The sequence below is a fragment of the Dendropsophus ebraccatus genome, chromosome 14, assembly GCF_027789765.1.
Source record: "Dendropsophus ebraccatus isolate aDenEbr1 chromosome 14, aDenEbr1.pat, whole genome shotgun sequence".
NCBI classification, from domain to species: domain Eukaryota; kingdom Metazoa; phylum Chordata; class Amphibia; order Anura; family Hylidae; genus Dendropsophus; species Dendropsophus ebraccatus.
In genome coordinates, this window is record NC_091467.1 from 26,839,620 (window position 1) to 26,854,126 (window position 14,507).

Below are 14,507 nucleotides of genomic sequence, written 5' to 3' on the forward strand. Positions count from 1 at the left end.
TACAGACTCTACACCTCTAATAATGTGACTGCAGCCTGTGAGACTGACTCTGCACCTCTAATAATGTGACTGCAGCCTGTGAGACAGACCCTGCACCTCTAATAATGTGACTGCAGCCTGTGAGACAGACCCTGCACCTCTAATAATGTGACTGCAGCCTGTGAGACAGACCCTGCACCTCTAATAATGTGACTGCAGCCTGTGAGACAGACCCTGCACCTCTAATAATGTGACTGCAGCCTGTGAGACTGACTCTGCACCTCTAATAATGTGACTGCAGCCTGTGAGACAGACCCTGCACCTCTAATAATGTGACTGCAGCCTGTGAGACAGACCCTGCACCTCTAATAATGTGACTGCAGCCTGTGAGACAGACCCTGCACCTCTAATAATGTGACTGCAGCCTGTGAGACTGACTCTGCACCTCTAATAATGTGACTGCAGCCTGTGAGACAGACCCTGCACCTCTAATAATGTGACTGCAGCCTGTGAGACAGACCCTGCACCTCTAATAATGTGACTGCAGCCTGTGAGACAGACCCTGCACCTCTAATAATGTGACTGCAGCCTGTGAGACAGGCCCTGCTCCTCTAATGACGTGACTGCAGCCTGCAAGATGGACTCGGAACCGACTATGGCGGTGTTGCCAAACTTGTGGCTGTCAAGCTGTTACCCAACTACAATCATACCTAAGACTGTACAGGCATGATGGGAGTTGTAGTTTTGCATCAGCTCGAGGGCCACAGATTGGGCATCACTGCCCCATGGAGCGATGCCAGAGTCACTGTTGCCACAAAACCTGATTTGGTGCAGATTGGTACATTTGGCCATGGATAAAGCATGGACATTAGACTTTCATTTTTATATAAGATAGAAGGTTGAGAAGAACAGTACTTATTTGGCAATCCTATTACTGGGAGGATAGGTCACGGTATAGGGAACTACCAATTGTTTAAATGTAACCTTGTAGTATATTACATAACCCACAATATCACTTCCACAAATGAAAACTGCTGACAAATTATGAAGAAAGTTTAGCAAATAAAAAAATATATTTTTTTTTTCACATCCACAAGAACAATCTACATGAAGTTTATGGCATGGAAAATGGTACCTCCAATGGAGATGCTACATAAAGGTATCACTGCAACTTCCACTATATGAACCTGTGTCCATTTACATAAGCCAATGGGGGGTCATGGTTTCCCTTAAAATATTTTTATACGTTGCTGGCGAGCATAAACATAAATAACAAATAATACTTACTTCCCCCATTCGCCTACAACTCCCAGTCCCCCACTGCTCCACATTCGTTTCCACGACAATGCATTGGCACAGAACCGGCCCATTTAGCCAGTCTGACTATCTGACTATGCTACCTTGCTGTACACCGATGGAAAGAAATTGTTTTCAAATCAACTGGTGTTCATTTGAAATTACTTCTATTAAAAAATCTCAAGTCTTCCAGTACTTATCAGCAGCTGTATGTCCTGCAAGAAGTTGTGTATTCTTTTCAGTCTTACACAATGCTCTCTGCTGCCACCTCTGTCTGTGATAGGAACTGTCCAAAGCAGGAAAGGTTTTCTATGAGGATTTGCTCCTGCTCTGGACAGTTCCTGACAAAGGATAGGTGTAGAGATAAGCGAACTGGGTTCGGGTTCCAGTATGATGTCTGGAAAACATGGATACAGCCAATGACTATATCCATGATTTCCACATAGCCTTAGGGCTTTATCCAAGTTCAGCAGCCACTGCTAATCAAATACCGAAAGTTCGGGTTTGGATCGACTCAAGCATGCTCAAGGTTCGCTCATCTCTAGATAGGTGGCAGCAAAGAGCACAGTGTAAGACTGTAAAGAATACACCACTTGCATTTTCCAAAGAGTCTATGAGTAATTAAAAGTGAACATGGACATGTATGTATGTATGTATTTTTATGTATGTTTATGTGTGTGTATGTATGTTTATGTGTATATGTATGTTCATGATGAATGTGTATGTGTAAATATGTGTTATGTGTATGTATGTGAATGTATGTGTAATGTGTATGTATGTGTTATGTGAAGGTATGCGTATGTGAATGTACAGTATGTGTATGTGTTATGTGTATGAATGTGTACTGTATGTTTTATGTGTATGTATTTGTTATGTATATACAGTATATATATATATGTATGTTTTATGTGTATGTATGTGTTATGTGTGTATGTATGTATGTGTTATGTGTATGTGCTGTTTATGCATTGAACTCCATGTTGCCACAGATCTCACTAATATTGTTTGTATTCCGTTTTACCCCATGCGGATAAGCAATTCCTGCAAATATTGAATTTAAAAAGAAATTTATAAAATAAATACGGATATTCTTGCTGCATCTTAAATATTTCCTCAGAAACAGATTTCCTCCCAGTGTATTTTAACACACACAGATATAAACAGGAGTCTGCTTGGCAGCCAGATGCCACCGCTATGATTTTCAGCGATCCACGTCGCTTTAATTATTGATGGTCTTCTCTGGAATCCACAGTCACTTTCAGTTGTCTATACCTCTTATGTTTGTTTTCTTCATATTTCCTTTGACAGTACTCTTAGCGCTGTTACTCTAAATGAAAAAAGGAAAAGAGATCACAACAAGAGGAATATATAAGCAGCCCCTGGGCACTACCAGCAAACAGCTGATTCTGCGGGCGCCGGCTGCAGGTGAAATTTGGTATTAGGATACGTTCACAAAGCGTATCTTTACCAGTATGGCAAGAAACATTACCCCTTTAGTCCCCTGACACACACTCTATGGTTTGGCTTATTAAATCCCCAGTAGTGTTCTGAGGCTTCTTAAAGGGGTAAGCCAGAAAAAAAAAGTTTTTAAATCAACTAGTTATATAGCTTTGTATTTTACTTCTTTTTAAAAATCTCAACTCTTCCAGTACTTATCAGCTGCTGTATGTCCTGCAGCAAGTGGTGTATTCTTTCTAGTCTGACACAGCGCTCTCTGCTGCCATCTCTGTCCATGTCAGGAACTGCCCAGAGCAGGAGAGGTTTTCTATTAGGAAAACAGCAGCAGAGAGCACTGTGTCAGACTGGAAAGAATACACCACTTCCTGCAAGACATACAGCAGCTGATAAGTACTGGAAGATTTGAGATTTTTAAATAGAAGTAAATTACAAATCTGTATAACTTTTTGACACCAGTTAATTTAAAAAAAAAAAAATAAATTAAAGAATCCCTCCTTTAAAGGAGCACAAATGCTTGCTTGATGGAAAAAGATGGCACAAAAGAGCTGTTTTGCATATCCTTGTTCCCAGAATTTTTAGTGAAATATGAATGGCCTATAAGTCTTCTTAAGCTTTATTCAATGTGAAAATACGCTGAGGGTAGTCTCAGATTTCTGTCACATATCTCGCTACCTGTAATCACTTTATCAGGCAATGCACCCATAATAAATGACATCTGCTTCAGATGTTTGCTGCAATACACTGGGTGACAGGGTGAAGCCGAATCTGCACCTTTAAATCCTGTCAAATCAGAAATTACATAATTAAGAGTAAAAATAACTCCAGTCGTAGATTGTTTTTTCAGTTTTAGGAAGTAAACAATGATCTCACACCCCACCCAACTTATTCCTAAAGTCAACTAGGAAAGGAGCTGTGTCATATATAGTCAAAGTGCTATATTTTCTTCTAAAGAGGATCCTAACATATATTTTAAAGCATATGACTATTTTTTCTCTTTATTTATATATATATATATATATATATATATATATAAAATTTATTTTTTTCATTTAAAAATAAAGGCAATTTCTAAATAGTCTTCATTAGAAATTTCCTACCATTTAGCTGCTACTCAAAGATAAATCCATCCACCCGAGATGGGCTATCTTCTTTTTTAGTGTTAGAGATAAGAGCAGGGAGGTAGAGATGGCTTAACTCCGGCTCAGGTTATAGACAGGGGGGAGAGGATCTTTGGAGGACAGCTAACATATGCTGTAGATAGAGAGAAGTGCAGACACAATATAGTCTGCAGGGGGAATCATATTTTGTGCTTATACATTTTTGATATACTGTATGGAAAGTGCTGAGCTCCTACTGCCTTTTATAAACATAGAAATAGGGGGATACTTAGTTTCTTCCTGTTAAAGAGATTGTGTGATTTTTTTAGCAGTTGGGGCGGCTGCTTCTAAAGCGACTCTGTACCGACAATCTGTCCCCCCCCAAACCACTTGTACCTTCAGATAGCTGCTTTTAATCCAAGATCTGTCCTGGGGTCCATTCGGCAGGGGATGCAGTTATTGTCATAAAAACAACTTTTAATCCGGCAGCGCTGTGTCTAACGGCCGGGGCTTACATTTGTATATGCATTAGGCTGGCACACCCTCTCTGTCCTTCCTCCCCACCCACCTCCTCTTTAGGAATGATCCAGGAACATTTACTGCTGTTTGAGATTTGCACGGGTGTATTAACGATCCAGCCCATGTTCATTATACACACAGGTGGGGAATAGGAAGCAATCTGCCTGGGGCATTCCTAATGAAGAGGAGGGTGGGGAGGAACGACAGAGAGGTTGTGCCAGCCTAATGCATATACAAATGTTAGCCCCGGCCGTTAGACACAGCGCTGCAAGATTAAAAGTTGTTTTTATGACAATAACTGCATCCTCTGCCGAACGGACCCCAGGACAGATCTTGGATTAAAAGCAGCTATCAGAAGGTACAAGCGGTTTGGGGGGTCAGATTGTGGGTACAGAGTCACTTTAACTATTTTCATGTCTGTGGTGGGTCTTTATTTTTCCATTACGGTGAGCTGTTGCATTTTTCTGTTTTTTGTGTGTTTCCGATGTTCGATCATCTCTACCACTGAGCACCATGTAGGGGTCTCTCAGTATTTTAAGGGTCTCTAGGAATAGCTTGGCACTGGCATCTCAACAAATACCTCCATGAAACAAGATATAAATGGGGTCTGACGATACTAGTGTCATCCACTGCAAATATGGTCAGTTGCCCCCTCCATTTACATAGGGTTAAGAGTACGGTAGATTAGGGAGGCAGTGAGATACAGAGCTGTTTGTGGATGTTCTTATCTGCTCCCAATCCATTAATGACATATTAGGAAGTTTTTTGGTTGCATTGTTTCAAATTTCATGAAATTTCTTCCTTTAAAACATGTGACTGATCCTGTACGATAAAAGAGATTACTATAAAAGTGTCAGGTTTCTAAGGGCTAGAAAGGGGACACAAAGCAGGTTTTAAATGCTTATAAAAATTGCTCATCGAGTACGCTACGCCATTGCACAAAAGAGCCTTTTCAGAACATTTTCAGGTAGATAACTATGACTCACAGGCCTTGTTGGATTTTATTTGGATTAATAGCATTCCTTTTGACTTCACAACATAAAAGGCGATCAGACACTCCTATGATGTGCTCTAATAGCTGACTAGTAAAACCACCACATTTATGGAGAAAAGCTACTTAGATTTAACCCCTTCTTGTACCTCGAGTTAGATCAGGAGATCCTCAATAAAGATCCAGAGAACTATTCCCTTTTCTCATGTAACTCATGTTGTAGCCCAGGGGGGAGGGAACCTTGGCCCTCCAGCTGTTGCAAAACTACGAATCCCATTATGCCTGGACAGCCAAAGGTAAGGCCTTATTCACACGTCCTGTAAAATTGGTGTCCATTAAATCCTATGTTGCATTCACACCATCTGTACCATCATCCGTGCTATGATGCCTCTCCCCACTCCCATCTCCCTCGCTCCTGTCACCGCTCCTTTCACCACTCCCGTCTCCTCCGCTCCTGTCACCACTCCCATCTCTCCGCTCCTGTCACCACTTCCGTCTCCTCCACTCCTGTCACCACTTCCGTCTCCTCCGCTCCTGTCACCACTCCCATCTCTCCGCTCCTGTCACCACTTCCGTCTCCTCCGCTCCTGTCACCACTCCCGTCTCCTCCGCTCCTGTCACCACTCCCATCTCTCCGCTCCTGTCACCACTTCCGTCTCCTCCGCTCCTGTCACCACTCCCGTCTCCCCGCTCCTGTCACCACTCCCTTCTCCCTGCTCCTGTCACCACTCCCGTCTCCTCGCTCCTGTCCCACTCCCTTCTCCCTCGCTCCTGTCACCACTTCCGTCTCCTCCGCTCCTGTCACCACTCCCGTCTCCCCGCTCCTGTCACCACTCCCATCTCTCCGCTCCTGTCACCACTTCCGTCTCCTCCGCTCCTGTCACCACTCCAGTCTCCCCGCTCCTGTCACCACTCCCTTCTCCCTGCTCCTGTCACCACTCCCGTCTCCTCGCTCCTGTCCCACTCCCTTCTCCCTCGCTCCTGTCACCACTTCCGTCTCCTCCGCTCCTGTCACCACTCCCATCTCCCCGCTCCTGTCACCACTCCCTTCTCCCTGCTCCTGTCACCACTCCCGTCTCCTCGCTCCTGTCCCACTCCCTTCTCCCTCGCTCCTGTCACCACTCCCGTCTCCTCCGCTCCTGTCACCACTCCCATCTCTCCGCTCCTGTCACCACTTCCGTCTCCTCCGCTCCTGTCACCACTCCCATCTCTCCGCTCCTGTCACCACTCCCGTCTCCCCGCTCCTGTCACCACTCCCGTCTCCCCGCTCCTGTCACCACTCCCGTCTCCCCACTCCTGTCACCACTCCCTGCTCCTGTCACCACTCCCGTCTCCCCTGCTCCTGCCACCACTCCCATCTCTCCGCTGCTGTCACCACTCCCATCTGCCTTGCTCCTGTCACCCGTTCCAGTCCCTCCCCCACTCCTGTCACCGCTGCCATCTCCCTGCTCCTGTCAACCGCTCCCGTCTCTTCCCCGCTCCTGTGACCACTCCCATCTCCCCGCTCCTGTCACCACTCCCGTCTCTCCTGCTTCTGTCCCCTGATCCCGTCTCTCCCCCACTCCTGTCACCGCTCCCATCTCCCCGCTCCTGTCCCCCACTCCCGTCTCTCCTGCTCCTGTCCCCCGATCCCGTCTCTCCCCCACTCCTGTCACCGCTCCCATCTCCCCGCTCCTGTCCCCCACTCCCGTCTCTCCTGCTCCCATCCCCCGCTCCTGTCTCTCCCCCACTCCTGTCACCGCACCCATCTCCCCGCTCCTGTCCCCCACTCCCGTCTCTCCTGCTCCTGTCCCCCGATCCCGTCTCTCCCCCACTCCTGTCACCGCTCCCATCTCCCCGCTCCTGTCCCCCACTCCCGTCTCTCCTGCTCCCATCCCCCGCTCCTGTCTCTCCCCCACTTCTGTCACCGCTCCCATCTCCCCGCTCCTGTCCCCCACTCCCGTCTCTCCTGCTCCTGTCCCCCGCTCCCGTCTCTGCCCCGCTCCTGTCGACGCTCCCATCTCTCCCCTGCTCCTGTCTCCCCAGTGCCTGTCACTACTCCCCCGACCCCCATTCCAGCACATCCAAACAGATGCAAGACAAAATCACGCTCTGTGAACAACACTGGACATGTGAATGAGGCCTACAGCTTTGGCTGTCCAGGCGTGATGGGGGTTGTAGTTTTGCAACTGCTGGAGAGCCAAGGTTCCCTACTCCTCAAATGTAGCCTATCCTAAAAAAACAAAATAACAAAACATAAATATTTTGAATATAGTAAAATGGGACAGGCTCTACAGAAAATGCAATGTCTGTCCAACTTTTTCTTTAGTGCCATCCAAAAATATATAGGCTCCTATACACGTTAGTCAAAAGGAATCAGTTTTCTGTGGGGCTGATCTTCTAATTGGGCCTGAATGGGTTGGTAAGCTGCTGCCAGACAGCTCTCTCAGTAGTTTATCTCTTCAAGAACAAAAGGGTTGGGGTGGTTGAAATCTAACAAGCCCATCCCTTATATCTGTAGAAGTCTTGTGACTCTTCCTCAACAGAGAGAAGGGTCAGGGCTTAGATTTCAGCTATCCAACCCTTTTTTCTTTAGGAGATAAGCTGCTGCCAGAGGTGTCTGGCAGCAGCTTATCCCCCCTCTCCCCATTCAGAACACATGAATGATCTGTCAAGCCAAACATTTGTCAAGCTAAGTGATCATTCATCTATCAGCTATTGAAGGGGTATGGGCACCTTAACACAAGATAGGCAAAGTCTACTTTCAAAACCATTTATAGAAGGTAAAATGGTTGGTTTTCATGTCTCATAATAGGTACCTGTCATTACGCTGTCATTTGCTCTCCAAAGTTTGGCGTGGAGAGAAGCAGCTCACATCGGGGGATCAGGTTGCCGAGGCAACGGCCCCACGCTCGGAGAGTTCTGTGCATGAACCCTATTAATTAGAACAGGACTCACCGGGATTATGTTAAACAGAATCGGCTGGACACTGCATGTCAAATAGGCACGCACACGCACCTTTAAAACCAGAGCCCCATTGAAAACCACTGGATAAGTTTCAAAGGGATAGGCAACCATGATGTGAACAGGCCCTTATAGCAATGTTGTTTATATATAGCTTTTCTTACCCAAAAAGGGCAAATCACTTGACAAATCATCTATAGCTCTTCATCTTACGGTGACCTTTTGTAGCTACCGATTATTGAGTGTACCTATATAGAGGGTAGAAGGACCTTTGTAAATACAGTAAAAATCATCTTGCAGCTGATGGCCCAGAAATTCTGATAATATGACATGAAAAAACAAACAAACAGTCCTGTGCTGTAACCAAGAGGATGGGGACCAAATGCACTGGTGTATCTGACCTAAAGAGACTCTGTCAGTAGGTTTATGCTGTCCTATCTAAGGGTATGTTCACACTGAGCAATGTTCCACAGCGGAGTACTCTGCCGACCTGCCTTAAGGCCCTATTACGGGTGATAATAGTCTTTTGTATTAGAAGACAACGATCAGCCAACATGAACGATGTTGGCTGATCGTTGCAGTCGTTTGACTTAGATAGCAGCGATATGCTGCCATTGCTCCATGGAATAGAAGCGGTGGAAGCAGACCGCTGCTATCTGCTATGGCCCCTGTAATAGGGATGTGTCAAACAACGTCTCTATGGTAGGGCTCGCGCGCCTCTGCTCTCCATGTGCAAGGCCTCCCATAGAGACGCCGGTTGACACTGAGGAAGGCGGGTTTGGGACGAATTTGCTTTGTGTGGACATACCCTAAGGGTAGCATAAACTAGTGACAGAGAAGTTGAACAGAACGACGTATCACTTACATTGTTCTGTGCAGCCGATCCAGAGATATCGTACTGAATAACCGGACAATAAGTAGTCCTCTCCATTACGTGCATGAGCCCAGTAGTCCTCAATATTCATAAGCTGCTGATTGGTAGTTATCTATCCATGCTGTGTATAGGCAGTCAACTGTCAATCAGCAGCTGGAGGGCGGGTGGCAAGAATCCTATTCTCCTGCATATTAGGAGAACGGCTGAACAAAATGATATAGTAATACACTGATCTTCTTTTTTTTTTTTTTATAAATTCTTTATTTAATACAAAGGAAAAAAAAACACCATAGAAACAAAGACAAAGACAATAAAATAAAATACACTAAATGATTCACAATAAAGAAATCAAAACACAATTTTCTTGCAGATAGGAGCCAGAATTGGGGCCGCACCCTCGAGGGATGGCGTATGAATAGCCCCACAAACAGTGCGTACGCACCAATGTGAGCGCTGTACATCGTGTAGTCGCGGTGCAGCGGGGAGCGTATCAGGATGCTGAACAAAACTATGACCATAGTCGGTGGTATTCATGAGAAAGCAGGTGGGGAGACCATCTTAAGGGTGGGTCCACACCCGGCCCCGCTGCTTTTCCAGAGACAGAAGAAAAGAAGTCCCATGGATAGGGTGCCCACGGGATACCGAGTTCAGAGAAAGGGGTGAGGTAGGAGAGAATGCGAGAGGGAAAGAGAAGAGGGCTAGGCTAGAGGGGGGAGGGGTATTAGAGGAAGGAGAGGGGGGAAAGGGGTCAGGACCCAGATGGCAGCTCCCAGACACTGATCTTCTTTTATATCCCTAGTTTATGTTTCCATCATTTAAGGCAGCATAAACCAAGTGACAGATTCCCTTTAAGAGCAAAGATGCTGCCCATCATCTCAGTTCACACTATTCACAAGTTACTTTGACTCCTGATCTACAGATGTGCAGGAAGAGATTTAAAAAAAAACATACTCAGCTCTCCACTAGCTCCCGATCCAGCACCTCTCGTCCTCAGTTTACATGTGTAATTCTGGTTCAGTTACATTGATGGAAATAGAACCAAATTGTAATACCACACATACCGCAACTGTAATACCGCAACTGTGGTGCTGTTTTTAAAGAAAAGTCATCAGTTCATTTTTATTATCCTGAATAATCCCGTCAGAGGTTTGTATTGGTGGGAGTCTGGGTGCTGAGATCCCTGCCGATTGCTAGAACGAAGGAACAGACGCACTCAGTCGTGCAGGCTCTGTCCCTTCACTTCCACTTTCACTGCTGCAGTAGACAGAACTATAATGGAGCCCATGGAACTTCTGGTAGACACGATTGCCGAAAGTTCCATAAACTCCATTATAATTCCGTCCACTACTACTTTACCAGTGAGAATGGAGATGAATGGGCAGAGCACGTGCTGCAAAGCACTTCTGCTGCTTCATTCTAGTGATTGACAGGGGTCTCTGCATCCAGACCCCCACCCATACAAATCTCTGACATGTCTTCACAGTTATAAGAGTCAATAAATAACCTAATTCTCCATGGAAGTAAGAAAGTCTTTTAAACGCCACTTCTGTGTCTGGGTGGTGCTTGTAGGAAGAAAAAAAAATCCCAGCAATATTGTAAAAGTTCAATCTCGGCACTCACCATAAATTCATAATTTTTATTGTAGAAAAAATCCATCACAAAATACAACAGGATGTTTCAGCTGAGAAAGGCTTGACGCCGAAACGTCCTGTTGTATTTTGTGATGGATTTTTTTCTACAATAAAAATTTTCAAGAATTTTGGTGAGTGCCGAGAACTTTTACAAAACTCCAAGAAAGGGCACTAGAGATAAGTGCAATTTGAGCATGCTCGAGTCCGACAGTTCGACATTTGAATACCGGTGGCAGGAGAAAACCCTAAACATCCAGCCCTTGTCCCAGAGAACTATCTACATAGTAAAGAAGAACAAGGAGCCCTGGATGTGAGGATATGGCTAATATCACCCAGTCTGTCTTGGATTACGTGAAGAGACAGCAGGTGAATGGGCGAAAAATCTAGGGTGGGTTCTCTAAGATGTCTGGAGCAACCTACCTACCGAGCTCCTTCATACACTGTGTGTAAGTACTGAGCATTTTTTCGCTGCACGGCGCTCCGGTGCCCGATTCCCGGCCGCTTCCTGGTGTCTGATGCGGGCCCGATACGTGACGTCTCAGGTCCGCTCAGCCATTCAGTGACAGAGGCGGGATCTGAGTGGACATGAAACGGATCCCGCCTCCTTCACTGACTGGCTGAGCGGACCTGAGACGTCACGCCGCTGGAACTGGGGAGGTGAGTGGACGTCTTTTCCCTCAGCCACCTTGTCCCTGGTCCCAGCGAAAAAGTACACCCCCCCCCCCCGCTGGAGTACCCCTTTAAATCTCCCCCTTAGTATTTTTAAAAATAAAGTATTCACACCAGCCTAAAATCTTAGCAGCTAGAATAGACATCCCTACCAGGCGGCCTTCAGATACAGTAGTCTATGAGCAGTACTAGATAGAGTTAACCGGGTTGCGACATATGATAAAAATGGAAACTATCAGATCTGACACTTTTGACATATATTTAAAAAATTTGGCAGCCCTGGCTTTCTTCCCTCCAGTCACGGGACTAACAGCATTATCTTACCCTTTGATCCTTTACTGCCTTTATACGATAAGCTTTGTGGTGGAACAGTGGATCTTTGGACTATGGTATTGCAGCTCTCACAAATGCCCTTATCGACATTTCACAATACGTGCCCATATACCTCATGCTTTGTAAGTAAAATGTCTTTCCTCTCCTTTTTCCTTTTTCTCTTTCCCTCCTTTATACCCCTGCGAGAGGTTCACCACAAAGTCTTGTACATTTGACTTTTCTGCTTTTAATACCTAAAAATAAGATCAGCCCCACAGGTCCTACCTGCTTCTCCATCTGTATCACCGTGCCTCCTTGAAAGATGAGGGCAAAAATTGATTGAGAGTTCATTACATTTGCAGATCCTTCTGGATCAGTTTGGAGGTCATATCTTAGAAATAGAGGCAGTGATTAAATGGAAATCCTGACTTTTCCAGGAAAGAATTCTACATTGAAGGATCTGTTAAGAAATACCAGTCTGAGGAAATAGACACATAATACATTTCTTAAAGGAGAAGTCCGGCCTTTTTGAAAATTCAGCAGCGGGGGAAAGTGGGAATTTGATAACAAGTGTGAACTTACCTCTCCCTGTGTCCGCAGTGAGCGGCGGGACCGACCTCGGGACCCCCACCGGGCTCCAGGATCTCCTCTGCTGCTGTTGATTGACAGCCCGCCCAGCTAGTCCAGTCATTGATTGGCTGAGTGGGCTGTCCATTAGCAAGGTTGGCAATTTCCCCCAAGTAGTGATGTCATTGCAACTTATCATTGATGTCATTGACTTCGGGCGGGGGCCCCGATGCCGGTCCGGCTGCTCACCACAGGCACAGGGAAAGGTAAGTGCGCACTCGTTATGGAATTTCCTCCGGCTCCCAGATTTTCAAAATGGCCAGACTTCTCCTTTAAGGATCTGATATTAGAAAAGGTAATTCCCCCCTGCCCCTGCTGCTGAATTTTCAAAATGGCCAGACTTCTCCTTTAAGGATCTGATATTAAAAAAGGGTAATTTAATAAATATTCGCTTTTTAAAGCGAATGTACAGAGGGGAAGGGGTTTCCTCCAACTGGGGGGGCAGGCTGGCCCACCTCCAGTGCTTCAGCCCATGCCAGTAATAGACCGGTGCCATGCGTGGGAACCGGGCCGCTGTTTGGAAAAAGGCCCCCGGCACCAGCTTCCCCCTGCCTGCACCATTCTATTTATATGGAACACTTAAAGCGAACATACCTGATCATACATTCGCTTTAAAAAAGGCACTGTTGTGAATTTTTTTATTTAATCCCGTACTGCGGGGGGTGGGGAGGTTTAGAGAGTGGCCCGCTCTGAACCGCCGCGATCCTGTCTGCTTTCTGCCAATGGCCGCACCCGCTAATTATGACAGTTAAATGCAGCTGTTAAACATGACAGCTGCATTTAATGGTGCGTTTACACAGAGATTTATCTGACAGATTTTTGAAGCCAAAACCAGGAACAGACTATGAACAGAGAACAGGCCATATAGGAAAGATTGTGATTTCTCCTCTTTTCAAATCCATTCCTGGCTTTGGCTTCCAAAATTGGTCAGATAAATCTCTCTGTCTAAACTCACCATTACAGTCCCATGCAGCCCCCTGGGGTGTTCCAGTATACTGGCCGGGCCAGGGCTCAGCGTCGGCAGACCAGCATGATAGAGCACCGATCTGATGGATCTGATGCTCTATTGTATGCACAGCATTGATTTCAATGGGAGGTCAGTGCTGTGTATATAGAAGTCCCCCAGGGGGCTTCAAATTACTATAAATAAAAATGAAAAAGAATATATTTTTGTTAATAAAAAAATCCCTCTCCTAATAAAAGTCAGAATCAGCCCCCTTTTCCCATTTTAAGAATAAAAATAAATAAAAAATAAACATATTTGATATCGCCATCGTGCGTAATCGCCCAAACTATTAAATTATCACATTTTTGAGCTTGCACAATAAACTGCAAAATTGGCAAAATTGTGCTTTTTTGGTTGCATCAAATCCAGAAGAATTGTGAGAAAAAGTTATCAAAAGTTCGCATATACGCAAGTAAGGTACCGATAGAAAGTGCAGATCATGGCGCAAAAAATGACACCTCACACAGCCCCATAGACCAAAGCATAAAAGTGTTATAGGGATGGGAATAGAGCAGTTTTAGGGAACATTTAGCTTTTTTTAAAAGGTTTAAATTTTTTAAAAGCCATGAAATAAAAGTTATGCAAGTTACATATCACTGTAATCGTATCGAATTGAGGAACATAGATAACATGTCAATTTTACCATAGGGTGCATGGCGTAAACATGAAACCACCCCAAATAAGAAATATTGCTTTTTATTTTCAATTTCACTGTGCATATAATTTTTTTCTGGTTTCGCAGCATATTTTCTGCAAAAATTAAGTCTGCCATTGCAAATTGCAATTAGTGGCGCATAAAATAAGGGCTCATGTGGGTCTGTAGGTGAAAAAATGCGAGTGCTAGGGCCTTTTAAACCCAAGGAGGAAAAGACGAAAACGCAAAAACGAAAATTGGCCCGGGAGGGAACAGATTATCTGACAGATTTTTGTAAGCCAAAGCCAGGAATGGAGTTGAAAAGACAAAGAATCTCAGTCTTTCCTTTATGACCTGTTCTCTGTTTATAGGCCATTCCTATGTTTAAATCAACATTATACATTTTGCCACTAGGTGTCTCCCTTCCTGTCAAACTGGCGTCCATGCTCCCTTCGTGCCAATAGTTTGTCT